Source organism: Arachis ipaensis, chromosome B10 (genome assembly GCF_059453495.1).
Source record: "Arachis ipaensis isolate K30076 ecotype BB chromosome B10, ASM5945349v1, whole genome shotgun sequence".
Lineage (NCBI taxonomy): Eukaryota > Viridiplantae > Streptophyta > Magnoliopsida > Fabales > Fabaceae > Arachis > Arachis ipaensis.
Window position 1 is genome coordinate 111,438,412 of NC_142435.1, and position 14,116 is coordinate 111,452,527.

Genomic DNA, 14,116 nt, shown 5'->3' on the forward strand with positions numbered 1-14,116 from the left:
AGGCTACTAGTTTAGTATTTAAACAACTTTTAGAGACTTATTTTGTATCTCATGACATTTTAGATCTGAACTTTGTACTCTTTGATGGCATGAGTCTTTAAACTCCATTGTTGGGGGTGAGGAGCTCTGCTGTGTCTCGATGAATTAATGCAAGTATTTCTGTTTTCCATTCAAACATGCGTGTTCCTATCTAAGATATCCATTCGCGCCTAACTATGGAGAAGGTGATGATCAGTGACACTCATCACCTTCCTCAATCCATGAACGTGTGTCTGACAATCACCTCCGTTCTACATCAGATTGAATGAATATCTCTTAGATTCCTTAATCAGAATCTCCGTGGTATAAGCTAGATTGATGGCGGCATTCATGAGAATCCGGAAAGTCTAAACCTTGTCTGTGGTATTCCGAGTAGGATTCTGGGATTGGATGACTGTGACGAACTTCAAACTCGCGAGTGCTGGGCGTAGTGACAGACACAAAAGGATAGTAAATCCTATTCCGGTACAACTGAGAACCTGCAAATGATTAGCCGTGCGGTGACAGCGCACCTGGACCCTTTTCACTGGAAGGATGGATGGTAGCCATTGACAACGGTGATCCACCTACACACAGCTTGCCATAGAAGGACATGCGTACGTGAATCAGAAGACAGAGGAAAGCAGAGATTCAGAAGACAAAGCATCTCCAAAACTCCAACATATTCTCCATTACTGCATAATAAGTAACCTTTAACCCATACTCTCTTGTTTATTCGCAATTCAACTGATAAATAAAATTGACTTCCTGACTAAGAATTGCAAGATAACCATAGATTGCTTCAAACCAACAATCTACGTGGGATTCGACCCTTACTCACGTAAGGTATTACTTGGACGGCCCAGTGCACTTGCTGGTTAGTGGTACGAGTTGTGAAAAGTGTGATTCACAATTCGTGCACCAAGTTTTTGGCGCCGTTGCCGGGGATTGTTCGAGTTTGGACAACTGACGGTTTATTTTGTTGCTTAGATTAGGAAAAATTTCTCTTTTTTGGTTTAGAGTCTCTTGTTATTGTCGTGTTAAAATTTTAGAATCCTTATTTTCTTTTTAAAATCTTTTTCAAAAATAATTTTTCTATTAAATCCTGTGCCAAACTTTAAGTTTGGTGTTTTCTTGTTGATTTTTCTGTGTTTTTTTTTTGAAAATTTTAGTTTGGTTTTCTAAAAATTTTAAGTTTGTTGTTCTTCCTTCATGTTCTTGTGTTCTCGTGAGTCTTCAAAGTGTTCTTGAGTCTTCCTTGTATCTTGATCTTAAAATTTTTAAGTTTAGTGTTCCTTGGTGTTTTCCCCCCCTGAAAAAAAAAATATTTCCTAACCACTTCCTCTCTCCTCAATTTTTCGAAATCTTCACCCATTTTTATTTATCTTTATCTTATTTTCAAAATAAATAAATAAACAAATAAAAATATTTTCTCTATTTTACATCATCTCCCTTTCTCCATCATGGACCTAAGCGGAAATGAACAGTCCAGGAGGACTCTGGGGTCATATTCTAACCCCTCTACTGCTTCATATGGGAGTAGCATCTGCATACCCTCCATTGGAGTCAGTAGCTTTGAATTGAATCCTCAGCTCATTATCATGGTGCAGCAAAGTTGCCAGTATTTCGGTCTTCCACAGGAAGAACCTACAGAGTTTCTGGCACAGTTTCTATAGATTGCTGACGCAGTACATGATAAAGAAATAGATCAGGATGTCTACAGACTATTACTGTTTCCATTTGCTGTAAAAGATCAAGCTAAGAGGTGGTTGAATAACCAACCTAAGGCCAGCATAAGGACATGGAAACAGCTGATAGAAAAATTCCTGAATCAATACTTTCCCCCAAAACGGATGACACAGCTAAGGCTGGACATCCAAGGCTTTAAACAAGGAGATAGTGAATCTCTTTATGATGCCTGGGAGAGATACAGAGAGATGCTACGAAAATGCCCTTCTGAAATGTTTTCAGAGTGGGTTCAGTTAGACATCTTCTATTATGGGCTTGCTGAAGGAGCTCAGATGTCTCTAGATTACTCAGCTGGTGGATCTATCCACATGAGAAAAACAATTGAAGAGGCTCAAGAGCTCATTGATACAGTTGCCAGGAATCAGCATCTGTACCTAAGCAGCGACCCTTCCATGAAAGAAGAGGTTAAAACAGCAACTGCTGAACTCAGTCCTGTAAAACAAGCTGCTGAATTCAATCAGCAATTGGACTTTCTAACAAAGCAGTTAGCCGAATTCAAGGATAGACTACAAGAGACAAGGATGGCTAATATACATATGGAAGAATAGTTTAAGCAAACAAAGCAGCAGCTGTCAAGGCAAATAACAGAAGAATGCCAAGCAGTTCAATTAAGAAGTGGGAAAACATTAAATACCCTACTTCAAGGCAGCAAAAAGCTAAGAAATGAGCAAACCACCCAAAATTCACCTGAGGACAGTAAGAGCCCAGGGAAAAGTAATTCTGGAACTAAAACGCCAGAAATTTGGTGGAAGGCTGGCGCTGAACACCCAGACCATGCTCAGGACTGGCGTTCAACGCCAGAAACAAGGCAAGACTGGCGTTCAACGCTAGAAATAGGCAAGGATCTGGCGTTGAACGCCCAAAATGGGCAAGATCTGGCGCTGAACGCCCAAAATGGGCACAGTTCTGGCGTTCAGACGCCAGGAACAGACAAGGAGTTGGCATCTAACGTCACTCCAGTTTCTAACTCTGGCACTCAATTGCCAGTGAGGGATCAGACACACACAAATGCTGAAAGCAACCCCTCTAAAAAGGCTTCTTCAACCACTTCTGTAGGCAATAAACCTACAACAACTAAGGTTGAAGAATATAAAGCCAAGATACCTTATCCTCAAAAACTCCAGACAGAGGAGCAGGATAAGCAATTTGCTCGCTTTGCAGATTATCTTAGGACTCTTGAAATAAAGATTCCATTTGCAGAAGCACTTGAGCAAATACCTTCTTATGCCAAGTTCATGAAAGAGATCTTGAGTCATAAAAAGGATTGGAGAGAAACAGAAAGAGTTCTCCTCACTGAAGAATGCAGTGCAGTCATTCTGAAAAGCTTTCCTGAAAAGCTTAAAGACCCTGGAAGTTTTCTGATACCATGCATATTAGAAGGTCAATGCACTAAGACAGCTTTATGCGATCTTGGGGCAAGCATCAACCTAATACCTGCATCCACTATCAGAAAGCTTGGCTTAACTGAAGAAGTTAAACCAACCCGGATATGTCTCCAACTTGCTGATGGCTCCACTAAATACCCATCAGGCGTGATTGAAGACATGATTGTCAGAGTTGGGCCATTCGCCTTTCCCACTGACTTTGTTGTGCTGGAAATGGAGGAGCACAAGAGTGCTACTCTCATTCTAGGAAGACCCTTCCTAGCAACTGGACGATCCCTCATTGATGTCCAACAGGGAGAAATAACCCTGAGAGTCAATGATGATGAGTTTAAGTTGAACGCTGTCAAAGCCATGCAGCATCTTGACACATCAAAAGACTGCATGAAAGTTGATCTTATTGACTCTTTGGTAGAAGAGATCAACATGGCTGAGAGTCTCGAATCAGAGTTGGAAAACATCTTTAAAGATGTTCAGCCTGATTTTGAGGATTCAGAGGACATGAAAGAGCCTCTGAAATTTCTTCTGGAAGAAGAAAAACCTCCTAAACCCAAGCTCAAGCCATTACCACCATCCTTGAAATATGCATTTCTGGGAAAAGGTGACACTTTTCCAGTGATCATAAGCTCTGCCTTAAATTCACAGGAAGAGGAAGCACTTATTCAAGTGCTAAGGACACACAAGACAGCTCTTGGGTGGTCCATAGGTGACCTTAAGGGCATAAGCCCAACTAGATGCATGCACAAAATCTTATTGGAGGATAATGCTAAACCAGTGGTTCAACCACAGAGACGGCTAAATCCAGCCATGAAGGAAGTGGTGCAGAAAGAGGTCACCAAATTACTAGAGGCTGGGATTATCTATCCTATTTCTGATAGCCCCTGGGTGAGCCCTGTCCAAGTCGTCCCAAAAAAGGGAGGCATGACAGAGATTCATAATGAAAAAAATGAACTGGTTCCTACAAGAACAGTTACAGGGTGGCGCATGTGTATTGACTACAGAAGGCTCAATATAGCCACCAGAAAGGATCATTTTCCTTTACCATTCATAGACCAGATGCTAGAAAGACTAGCAGGTCATGATTATTACTGCTTTTTGGACAGCTACTCAGGCTATAACCAGATTGCAGTAGATCCTCAGGATCAAGAGAAAACAGCATTCACATGTCCATCAGGAGTGTTTGCTTATAGAAGGATGCCATTTGGGCTGTGTAATGCGCCTGCAACCTTCCAGAGATGCATGCTCTCTATTTTCTCTGATATGGTGGAAAAATTTCTGGAAGTCTTCATGGATGACTTCTCAGTATATGGAGACTCATTCAGCTCCTGTCTTGATCACCTGAAACTTGTTCTGAAAAGATGCCAAGAGACCAACCTAGTTTTAAACTGGGAAAAATGTCACTTCATGGTGACTGAAGGGATTGTTCTTGGGCATAAAATCTCAAACAAGGGAATAGAGGTGGATCAAGCAAAAATAGAGGTAATTGAAAAATTACCACCACCTGCCAATGTTAAGGCAATCAGAAACTTTCTAGGGCATGCAGGATTCTATAGGAGGTTTATAAAGGATTTTTCAAAAATCGCAAAACCTCTAAGCAATCTGCTAGCTGCTGACATGCCATTTGTGTTTGACACAGAGTGCCTGCAGGCGTTTGAAACGCTGAAAGCTAAGCTGGTTACAGCACCAGTTATTTCTGCACCAGAATGGACATTACCATTTGAGCTAATGTGTGATGCCAGTGATCACGCCATTGGTGCAGTGGTTGGACAGAGGCATGACAAGCTTTTGCACGTCATTTATTATGCTAGTCGCATTCTAAATGATGCCCAGAAAAATTACACAACCACAGAAAAAGAATTACTTGCAGTGGTTTACGCCATTGACAAGTTTAGATCATACTTAGTAGGATCAAAAGTGATTGTGTATACTGATCATGCTGCTCTTAAATATCTACTCACAAAGCAGGATTCAAAACCCAGACTCATCAGATGGGTGTTGCTTCTCCAAGAGTTTGATATAGAAATAAGAGAAAGAAAAGGGACAGAGAACCAAGTGGCTGATCATCTGTCCCGGATAGAGCCAGTAGAAGGGACGCCCCTCTCTTCTCTTGAGATCTCTGAGACTTTTCCAGATGAGCATTTATTCGCCATTCAAAAAACACCATGGTTTGCCGATATTGCAAACTATAAAGCTGCAAGGTTCATACCCAAGGAGTACAACAGGATACAAAAGAAGAAATTAATTACTGATGCAAAGTACTACTTGTGGGATGAACCCTATCTCTTTAAGAGATGTGCAGACGGAATAATCCGTAGGTGTGTGCCTAGAGAAGAAGCACAGAGGATCCTGTGGTATTGCCATGGATCTCAATATGGAGGCCATTTCGGAGGTGAGCGAACAGCCACCAAGGTCCTCCAATGTGGCTTCTATTGGCCCACACTCTATAAAGATTCCCGAGAGTTTGTACGTAACTGTGACAGTTGCCAAAGAGCTGGTAATCTGCCTCATGGTTACGCCATACCTCAACAAGAAATCTTGAAAATTGAGTTGTTTGACGTATGGGGAATTGACTTCATGGGACCTTTCCCACCATCATACTCAAACACTAATATTCTGGTGGCAGTTGACTATGTATCAAAATGGGTTGAGGCCATTGCCACACCCACTAATGATACTAAAACAGTGCTGAAGTTCCTCCAAAAACATATCTTTAGCAGGTTTGGTGTCCCTAGAGTACTCATCAGTGATGGGGGCACTCACTTCTGCAATAAACAGCTTTACTCTGCCATAGTTTGGTATGGAATTTTCCATAAGGTGGCTACTCCATATCATCCACAAACTAATGGGCAAGCTGAAGTCTCTAACAGAGAATTAAAGAGAATCCTAGAACGGACAGTAAGTACCCGTAGAAAGGATTGGGCACGGAGCTTGGATGATGCTCTGTGGGCTTACAGAACAGCATTCAAGACCCCTATAGGGACCTCTCCATACCAACTTGTGTATGGTAAGGCATGTCACCTGCCCGTGGAACTGGAACATAAAGCCTACTGGGCAACCAGATTCCTAAACTTTGATGCCAAGTTAGCAGGAGAAAAAAGATTGCTCCAGTTAAATGAGCTAGAGGAATTCATATTCACAACTTTCGAAAATGCCAAGCTTTATAAAGAGAAATAAAAAAGTGGCATGACAGAAAGCTGTCATCTAGAATCTTTGAACTAGGACAGAAGGTTCTGCTGTTTAACTCTAGACTCAGGCTATTCCCCGGGAAATTGAAATCCCAGTGGAGGGGACCATACGTGATTACAAGTGTATCACCATATGGTTATGTGGAGCTTCAAGATATTAATTCTGATAAGAGGTTCATTGTCAATGGACAGAGAATCAAGCACTATCTTGAAGGCAACGTTGAGCAAGAATGCTCAAGGCTGAAGCTAGACTAAAAAGCTCAGCAAGGTCCAGCTAAAGACAATAAAGAAGCGCTTGTTGGGAGGCAACCCAACCATGGGGCATCAATCCTCTAAGCATTTTGCCCCATTTCTATTTTTATTTTTATTTGTTTGTATAGAGTTCATTGATACTAAGGTAAATCATCATTTTCATAAATTCACAGGGTTACAGAAGGAATCTACACACAAAACAGAGAAAGGGAGCTCACTGGCAAGAAAACGCCAGTAAAGGCCCATTTTGGGCGTTCAGCGCCCAAAAGGGGCATCCAGTGGGCGCTGAACGCCAGTAAAGGATAGCTTTCTGGCGTTCAACGCCAGAAAAGGGCAACAATTGGGCGTTGAACGCCCAGGAGAGCAGCATTTGGGCATTGAACGCCCAAAACAGGCAGTGTTTGGGCGTTCAAACGCCAGGATGGTAGGGAGGAGCCAAATTCGTTTTTCTACATATTTTTCATTCTAATTTTAAATTTTATGTTTCAATGCATGATTTTTTTACATAAACATGTTAAGAACCCTGATTTCTAAAATCCCCAATCTCTAAAAATCCTACTTTAAAAATATCAAATATATCTTAATCCATAAGCACAAACCCTCTTTGCAAATTCAATCCAACTCTTTTCAAATCTTTTTAAAAACAAATCTATCTTTTCAACTCATCAATATCTTTTTCAAAATCTCCACTTTATCTTTTTCAAAATCTAGATCTATCTTTTTCAAAAATCTTTCATATCTTTTCAATTTTAAACTATATCCTCTCTTATCATATCTTCTATCTTATCTTTTCCAAATCAATCTTTTTTATCATATCTTTATCTCTTTTTTCGAAAACCCACCCTCCCTCCCTTTAAATTTGGGTTCGGCCTCCCTCCCCTTCCATCAACAATTGCACCTAGCTCTCCTTCTATCCCTCTTCTATCCCTTTAAGTTTGGTGTGTTTATCCGCGATCACTAAGATCATGGCTCCTAAAGGAAAATAACCCACTCCAAGAGGCAAGAAAGAGAGCGTTCCAAAATCACTTTGGAATCAAGGGAAGTTCTTATCTAAAGAACATTCAGACCATTATAACAAAATAATGGGTTTGAGATCAGTGATCCCGGAAGTTAGATTCGATCTGAAAGAAGATGAATATCCGGAGATCCAGGAGCAAATTCGAATCAGGAACTGAGAAGTCCTAGCTAATCCTGAAACGGAAGTAGGGAGGAACATGGTTCAGGAGTTCTATGCTAATATGTGGCAAACTGACAAGCAGAAACTATCTGTGACTGCTTTCTATGACTATCGGACCGTGGTCAGAGGAAAGATTGTTCATACCCACCCTGACAGGATCAGGGAGATCTTAAAGCTACCTCAGCTGAAAGATGATCCAGACTCCTTCAACAGGAGAATGATGAGAACAGACAAGGGCCTGGATAAGATTCTAGAGGACATATTGTATCCCTGGAGCCAGGTGGACCACCAACACAAAGGGTGTCCCAAATCAACTCAAGAGAGAAGATCTCAAACCAGTCGCCAGAGGATGGCTGGACTTCATTGGGCATTCTCTGTTGCCCACTAGCAACCATTCTGAAGTCACTGTTAAAAGAGCAGTGATGATCTATTGCATCATGATGGGAAAAGAAGTGGAAGTTCATCAGCTAATCTCAGCTGAACTCTACAAAATTGCTAACAAAAATTCTAAAGAGGCCAGGTTGGCTTATCCAAGCGTGATTTCTCTGCTCTGCAAGGACGCCGGAGTAAGGATGGGAATAACTGAGTATATCTCAGTTGAGAAACCAATCACCAAAGCATCAATGGAAAAACAACAAGCACAGGATGATCCCACCAAGAAGAAAACACAGGAATTTCTCCCAGAAATCCCTCAATCTGAATACTGGGAGTATCTTGAGACGTCTATTACCAAGATACGGGAAGCTATGGAACAAATAATAAAAGAACAGAAGGAACACAGTCAAATTCTTACCTATATGTTTAAAGAACAAGAGGAGCAAGGGCGTGACTTAAGGGAATTGAAGCGCCAGAAGTTATCTCTTGAAGGACCAAGCACCCCACGGATCAGAGGAACATCCACTTCCCAGAACAAAGGTTGTTAAATTCCAATTTCTGCTTTAACTCTGTGATAGTGTCATTATAGAAGTTCACCTTAGGAGTCATATAGTAGTAATTAGTATCTATTTTGATTTTATCTCTAATTAAGCCATAGTTTATTTTTCTCATCATCAGCAAACATGAATAAAATAGTAGATCTTTTGAATAAGAGGCAATAAAATTTCGAGTTTTAATAAGAGAAATTCTAATTAGTTACATGTGGTGGCAATACTTTCTGTCTTCTGAATGAATGCTTGAACAGTGCATATGTCTTTTGAATTTGTTGTTTAAGACTGTTAAATATGTTGGCTCTTGAAAGAATGATGAACATGAGACATGTTATTGATAATTTGAAAAATCATAAAAATGCTTCTTGAAGCAAGAAAAAGCATAAAAAAAAGCCAATAGCCCTTAAAACCAAAAGGCAAGGGTAATAAAAAGGATCCCAAGGCTTTGAGCATCAGTGGATAGGAGGGCCTAAGGGAATAAAATCCTGGCCTAAGCGGCTAAACCGAGCTGTCCCTAACCATGTGCTTGTGGCGTGAAGGTGTCAAGTGAAAACTTGAGACTGAGCGGTTAAAGTCAAGGTCCAAAGCAGAAAGAAGAGTGTGCTTAAGAACTCTGGACACCTCTAATTGGGGACTTTAGCAAAGCTGAGTCACAATCTAAAAGGTTCACCCAATTATGTGTCTGTGGCATTTATGTATCCGGTGGTAATACTGGAAAACAAAGTGCTTAGGGCCACGGCCAAGACTCATAAAATAGCTGTGTTCAAGAATCATCATACTGGAATAGGAGAATCAATAACACTATCTGAATTCTAAGTTCCTATAGATGCCAATCACTCTGAGCTTCAATGGATAAAGTGAGATGCCAAAACTGTTCGGAAGCAAAAAGCTACTAGTCCCGCTCATCTAATTAGAATCTGAGCTTCACTCAAAAACTCTGAGATATTATTGCTTCTCAACCTATTAGTCTTCTATTTTATTTGTCTAGTTGCTTGAGGACAAGCAACAGTTTAAGTTTGGTGTTGTGATGAGCGGATATTTTATACGCCTTTTGGGGTTAATTTCATATAGTTTTTAGTATATTCTAGTTATTTTTTAGTTTATTTCCATTAGTTTTTAGGAAAAATTCATATTTCTGGACTTTACTATGAGTTGTGTGTTTTTCTGTAATTTCAGGTATTTTTCTGGCTGAAATTGAGGGAGCTGAGCAAAAATCTGATTCAGGCTGAAAAAGGACTGCTGATGCTATTGGATTCTAACCTCCCTGCACTCAAAGTGGATTTTCTGGAGCTACAGAACTCAAAATGGTACGCTTCCAATTGCGTTGGAAAGTAGACATCCAGAGCTTTCCAGAAATATATAATAGTTTATACTTTGCTCAAGGATAGATGACGTAAACTGGCATTCAACGCCAGTTCTCTGCCCAATTCTGGCGTCCAGCGCCAGAAAAGGATTAAAAGTTGGAGTTCAACGACAGAAATGGATCCAAACCTGGTGTTGAATGCCCAAAACAGCCTTATGCACGTGAATTGTTTAAGTCTCAGCCCCAGCACACACCAAGTGGGCCCCAGAAGTGGATCTCTGCACCACCCATCATAGTTTACTCATTTTTTGTAAACCTAGCACTACAAGAAAAATACCCATTCAGCCACACTTTTTTTAAGCTACATTTGAAAAGTGTAGCCTATTCATAGAATAGGGTACGCTTTTCTCCGTGTTGCCTTTTTATATGAGAAAAGGATACACAATTGTGGCATCATTTAAAAAGTGTAGCCTTAGGTATTTTAGAAATCACTTATAAAGCGTAGCCGTAGGTTAATATCTATAGGTTCACTTTTTGTATCAAAGGGGACGCTTTTAGAGAGTAGCCTATTCATTAAGTTTTGGGTGCGTTTTAAAAGTGATGCCTAATGTATGAGACCAAATCCTAACATTTAGTGAAGTTTTTATTCCTCTTTCAATTCTCTCCAAAAGCACACACGCACACAGCACCTTCAATTGGAGGAACCCTCACCTTTGCCAATCCACCAGGCACACAATCCTCACCTTCGCCATTCTCACCTTCAATACACATCACCTACGACACTCATCACCTTCGCCTTCTCACCGTCGCTGTTGACCGTCGCCACCCAGTCACCACTCACCACATGGCTGCGCCACTCACCAGTCAACAGCTCACCACTCACAAGCTCACACTCTCATCCTCACTCACACACACACAAAAGAGGGAAAAATCAGAAAAGGGGAGAACGGGAAGAAGAAGAGAAGAAGAGAGGAGAGGGGAAGGAAGGAGAGGACGACGCCGGCTAGGGCTCTGCCGCGCGGACCATCGTCGTTGCGTGCGCTGACCGTCGCCTCTTATTGCCATCTCGTACACTCACCGTCGCCGCTCAGCATCGTCGTCGCATGTGCTCACTGTCCCTGCTCAGCATCGTCGTCGTCGCTCAGCATCCTCATCGTTGCTCACCTGAGAAGGTATGTATTAATTTTCAGTTTGTTCTGTGAAATTTGGGAGGTTTTGGGTTCCAATTTTAGGGTTTTTAATTAGGGGTTGTAGCTTCTGGATATGACACTGATAGGAATTGGGGATTTTACTGCATGAATGGTTTTAGCTTCCTAGTACCCGAGAAGCATGTAGTGCAGAGCACTCGACTCCTTAGCTGATGAAGAGTCCTTGATCAAATTCTTGATCTCCTTCACAACATCCAAGTAATCTGAATCCGATAACCACAATCCATTAGTGGAAATTCTTCAGCTTTGTCACAACAACACAAATTCAGCATTTTCTATATTGGGAGAGAATCACACAGAACAGAGGAATCGAGGCAGAGCACCTGAAAAGAAAATAGGAGAAGTGCATGTAGAACATGTGGTTGAGACAGCATACTTGTGCTCTCCATAGGAGGAAGGGTAAGAGAAGAGAGGATCCTGAATTGGATCCAAAGGGGAAGATCTGAATAAGCATTTAGATTGAGAGAGAATGGTGTAGAGAGCGAGGAAAAGAGTTGTGAAGAGGTATACCAGAGAAAAACAGAGGAGCTTGGATTGGAAGATTAGAGGTTTGGTAGTGGTAAAGCCATTTTTAATGTGTTTTGATGTGAGAATGCAGACAGTAACTTGTGTCTTTGCTAGCTGCAAGCCTTCCAGGCAATGCTACTTTCTTCTTGACCTATGTGGCTCTCAAGTAAGATAATATTTCATGTTTCATTTATTTATTTACTATTATTCCTCTGGCAATACTGATTAAGTCTGTTTGTTATATATGCTAAAGGGTGCATTAATGCAAACTTGATTTACAAATGGTGTTTCCATGATCTTGTTAGTTATCACCTTCTTATGAAGTTGGGTTGTGCATATGATTTAATGTTCAACCAAATTAAATAACTTCTATTCTGTTTGTTAGATTTTTTGTTGGCTATGGTCTTGAGCTGTCCCGGTTAGTTCCTCTTATTTTATTCCATTTGAAGAAAAAGTATCTTTGCAAGACTGATGCGGAGGTGAAAGAGGCTTGGGCTCCTAGAGATCTTGGTTATGGGACTAGAGTTCCTAGTGACATGCTCATCGTCACAATCGTTTTCTGCTATTCTGTGATTGCTCCTCTGATAGTCCCATTTGGTGCTCTGTATTTTGGCCTTGGATGGCTTATACTAAGAAATCAGGTGAAGTTCTCATGATTCTATTTACCCATCCAGGATATTAATTGATCTGTGTCATTTTAATAGCTTGAAATCTCATGAATGAGTAGTGTCTTTTTATTATGCTGCAGTTGGTTTAAATTCATACCTAATTCAGATCCCTTCACTATTGAAAGTCTACATTTATCTTCCTTTTAAATAAATAAAAAAGGTAGACAGATCATGCACTTTGGATTCATTGATTAATACCAGATCATATATCTCGCCATAATCAGTTCAACATATTATTTCATTGTAAAATCGTGTTTAACAGATCATATATGATTAATGTGAATGAAGAACACTAGGTTGAGTTGAATTGAATTGAATCATGGATAAGAGCATGTTAGCTGGTTTGGAATCACTTCCAGAAGCTTATCAGCAAAGAACGGCGTCCATGATGGAACAAGTTCAAATCCGTGACAGGCACCTCCTTTTCACTCTATTTGTTAACTAATTCCATGTGTTTTGAGTTGAGCTTCATGTTCCTAAATATTCTTATCATTGAATTCAGAATTTCAAAGTTTGTTCTTTCTCTAAGACTGTGCCAACTGGAGTTAAAATTTGAGTGAAGCAAAAGGAACATATTTGTTCTTTATCTTACCTTCTGATAAAGAATAGAATAGTGTCCTTATGTTTATCAATTTTCCTGGTTTTTATTTTTGACATTAACTCCACCTTAAACACTTTTGATACTCACACTTATTCACTTACTTAACATGTCAGGTGCTAATCAATGCCACTGCTGATCGAAACTGCGCGACACTATCGCAAGTCAGATATTGGCAATAGATTCTTCTGTTTTTTATTTATTTGGTCCAATTTATCAAAACCTTGCATGTTTTAATGTCACCCTATTTTGCTATACTCCTCTAATTTTCTTAGTGCCAACTGCTCTATCTACACATCATGTGTAATTGTAAAACAGATTTGCATAACAATCTTTTTATTCGTCGCTATCACTTTTTGGTACAGTAGCAATGGGGGAGAATATGGATCATGGTATTTTGTAATTTTACACTAGTTTCATGTGACTGATAAGGGTGAATGTGAATAAATATTTGTAGGCACATAAATTTACATAAGTACTTAACTTAAAAAGTGATGAATAAATATTTATTTGTTGGCAGAATATGTATAGGATTCTTTGACATTGATTCTTTCTATTCTACCATTTTTGAAATGCTTCAAAGTTGGTCTTTGGCATACATTTAATCATCATATAATTTATTTATTATGTCTAATTTGATTTATTTATTATGTCTAATTTGATTTATAAATTATATTTTTGCCTAATTATTCTTTATGGTTTTATCCTAAGCTTAATTAATTGGTTTTATCAGGTTGCATCCAAAAAAAAGTTCAGGAGAAGTTCCTCCAAGAGAGGATTAAGGTTGGTGGCAAAGCTGGTGCTCTTGGTGATTCTGTCACTGTCTCCCGTGAGAAGAACGAGAGGATTAAGGTTGGTGGCAAAGCTTAAGTTTTCCCCCTTAATTTTTCCTTTTCTAGTTCTTACATGCATTTGAAAAGATTTAGGTGCTCCAATTGAATATCTATAGTTTCTGTTTCATGATTTGTTAGTTTGTTTGTGAATATTTGAAATTTGGAATGCTCTGGCTGAGTTGATATTGTTGCTGATTTTGAACCTAAACTTTGGCTTTTGTTGTCGCATTTTCATTTGAATTTCTGGATATATTATAATCAGTTCATATATACAAAATCCACCAATATCATGGTTTTGCAGATTGACGAA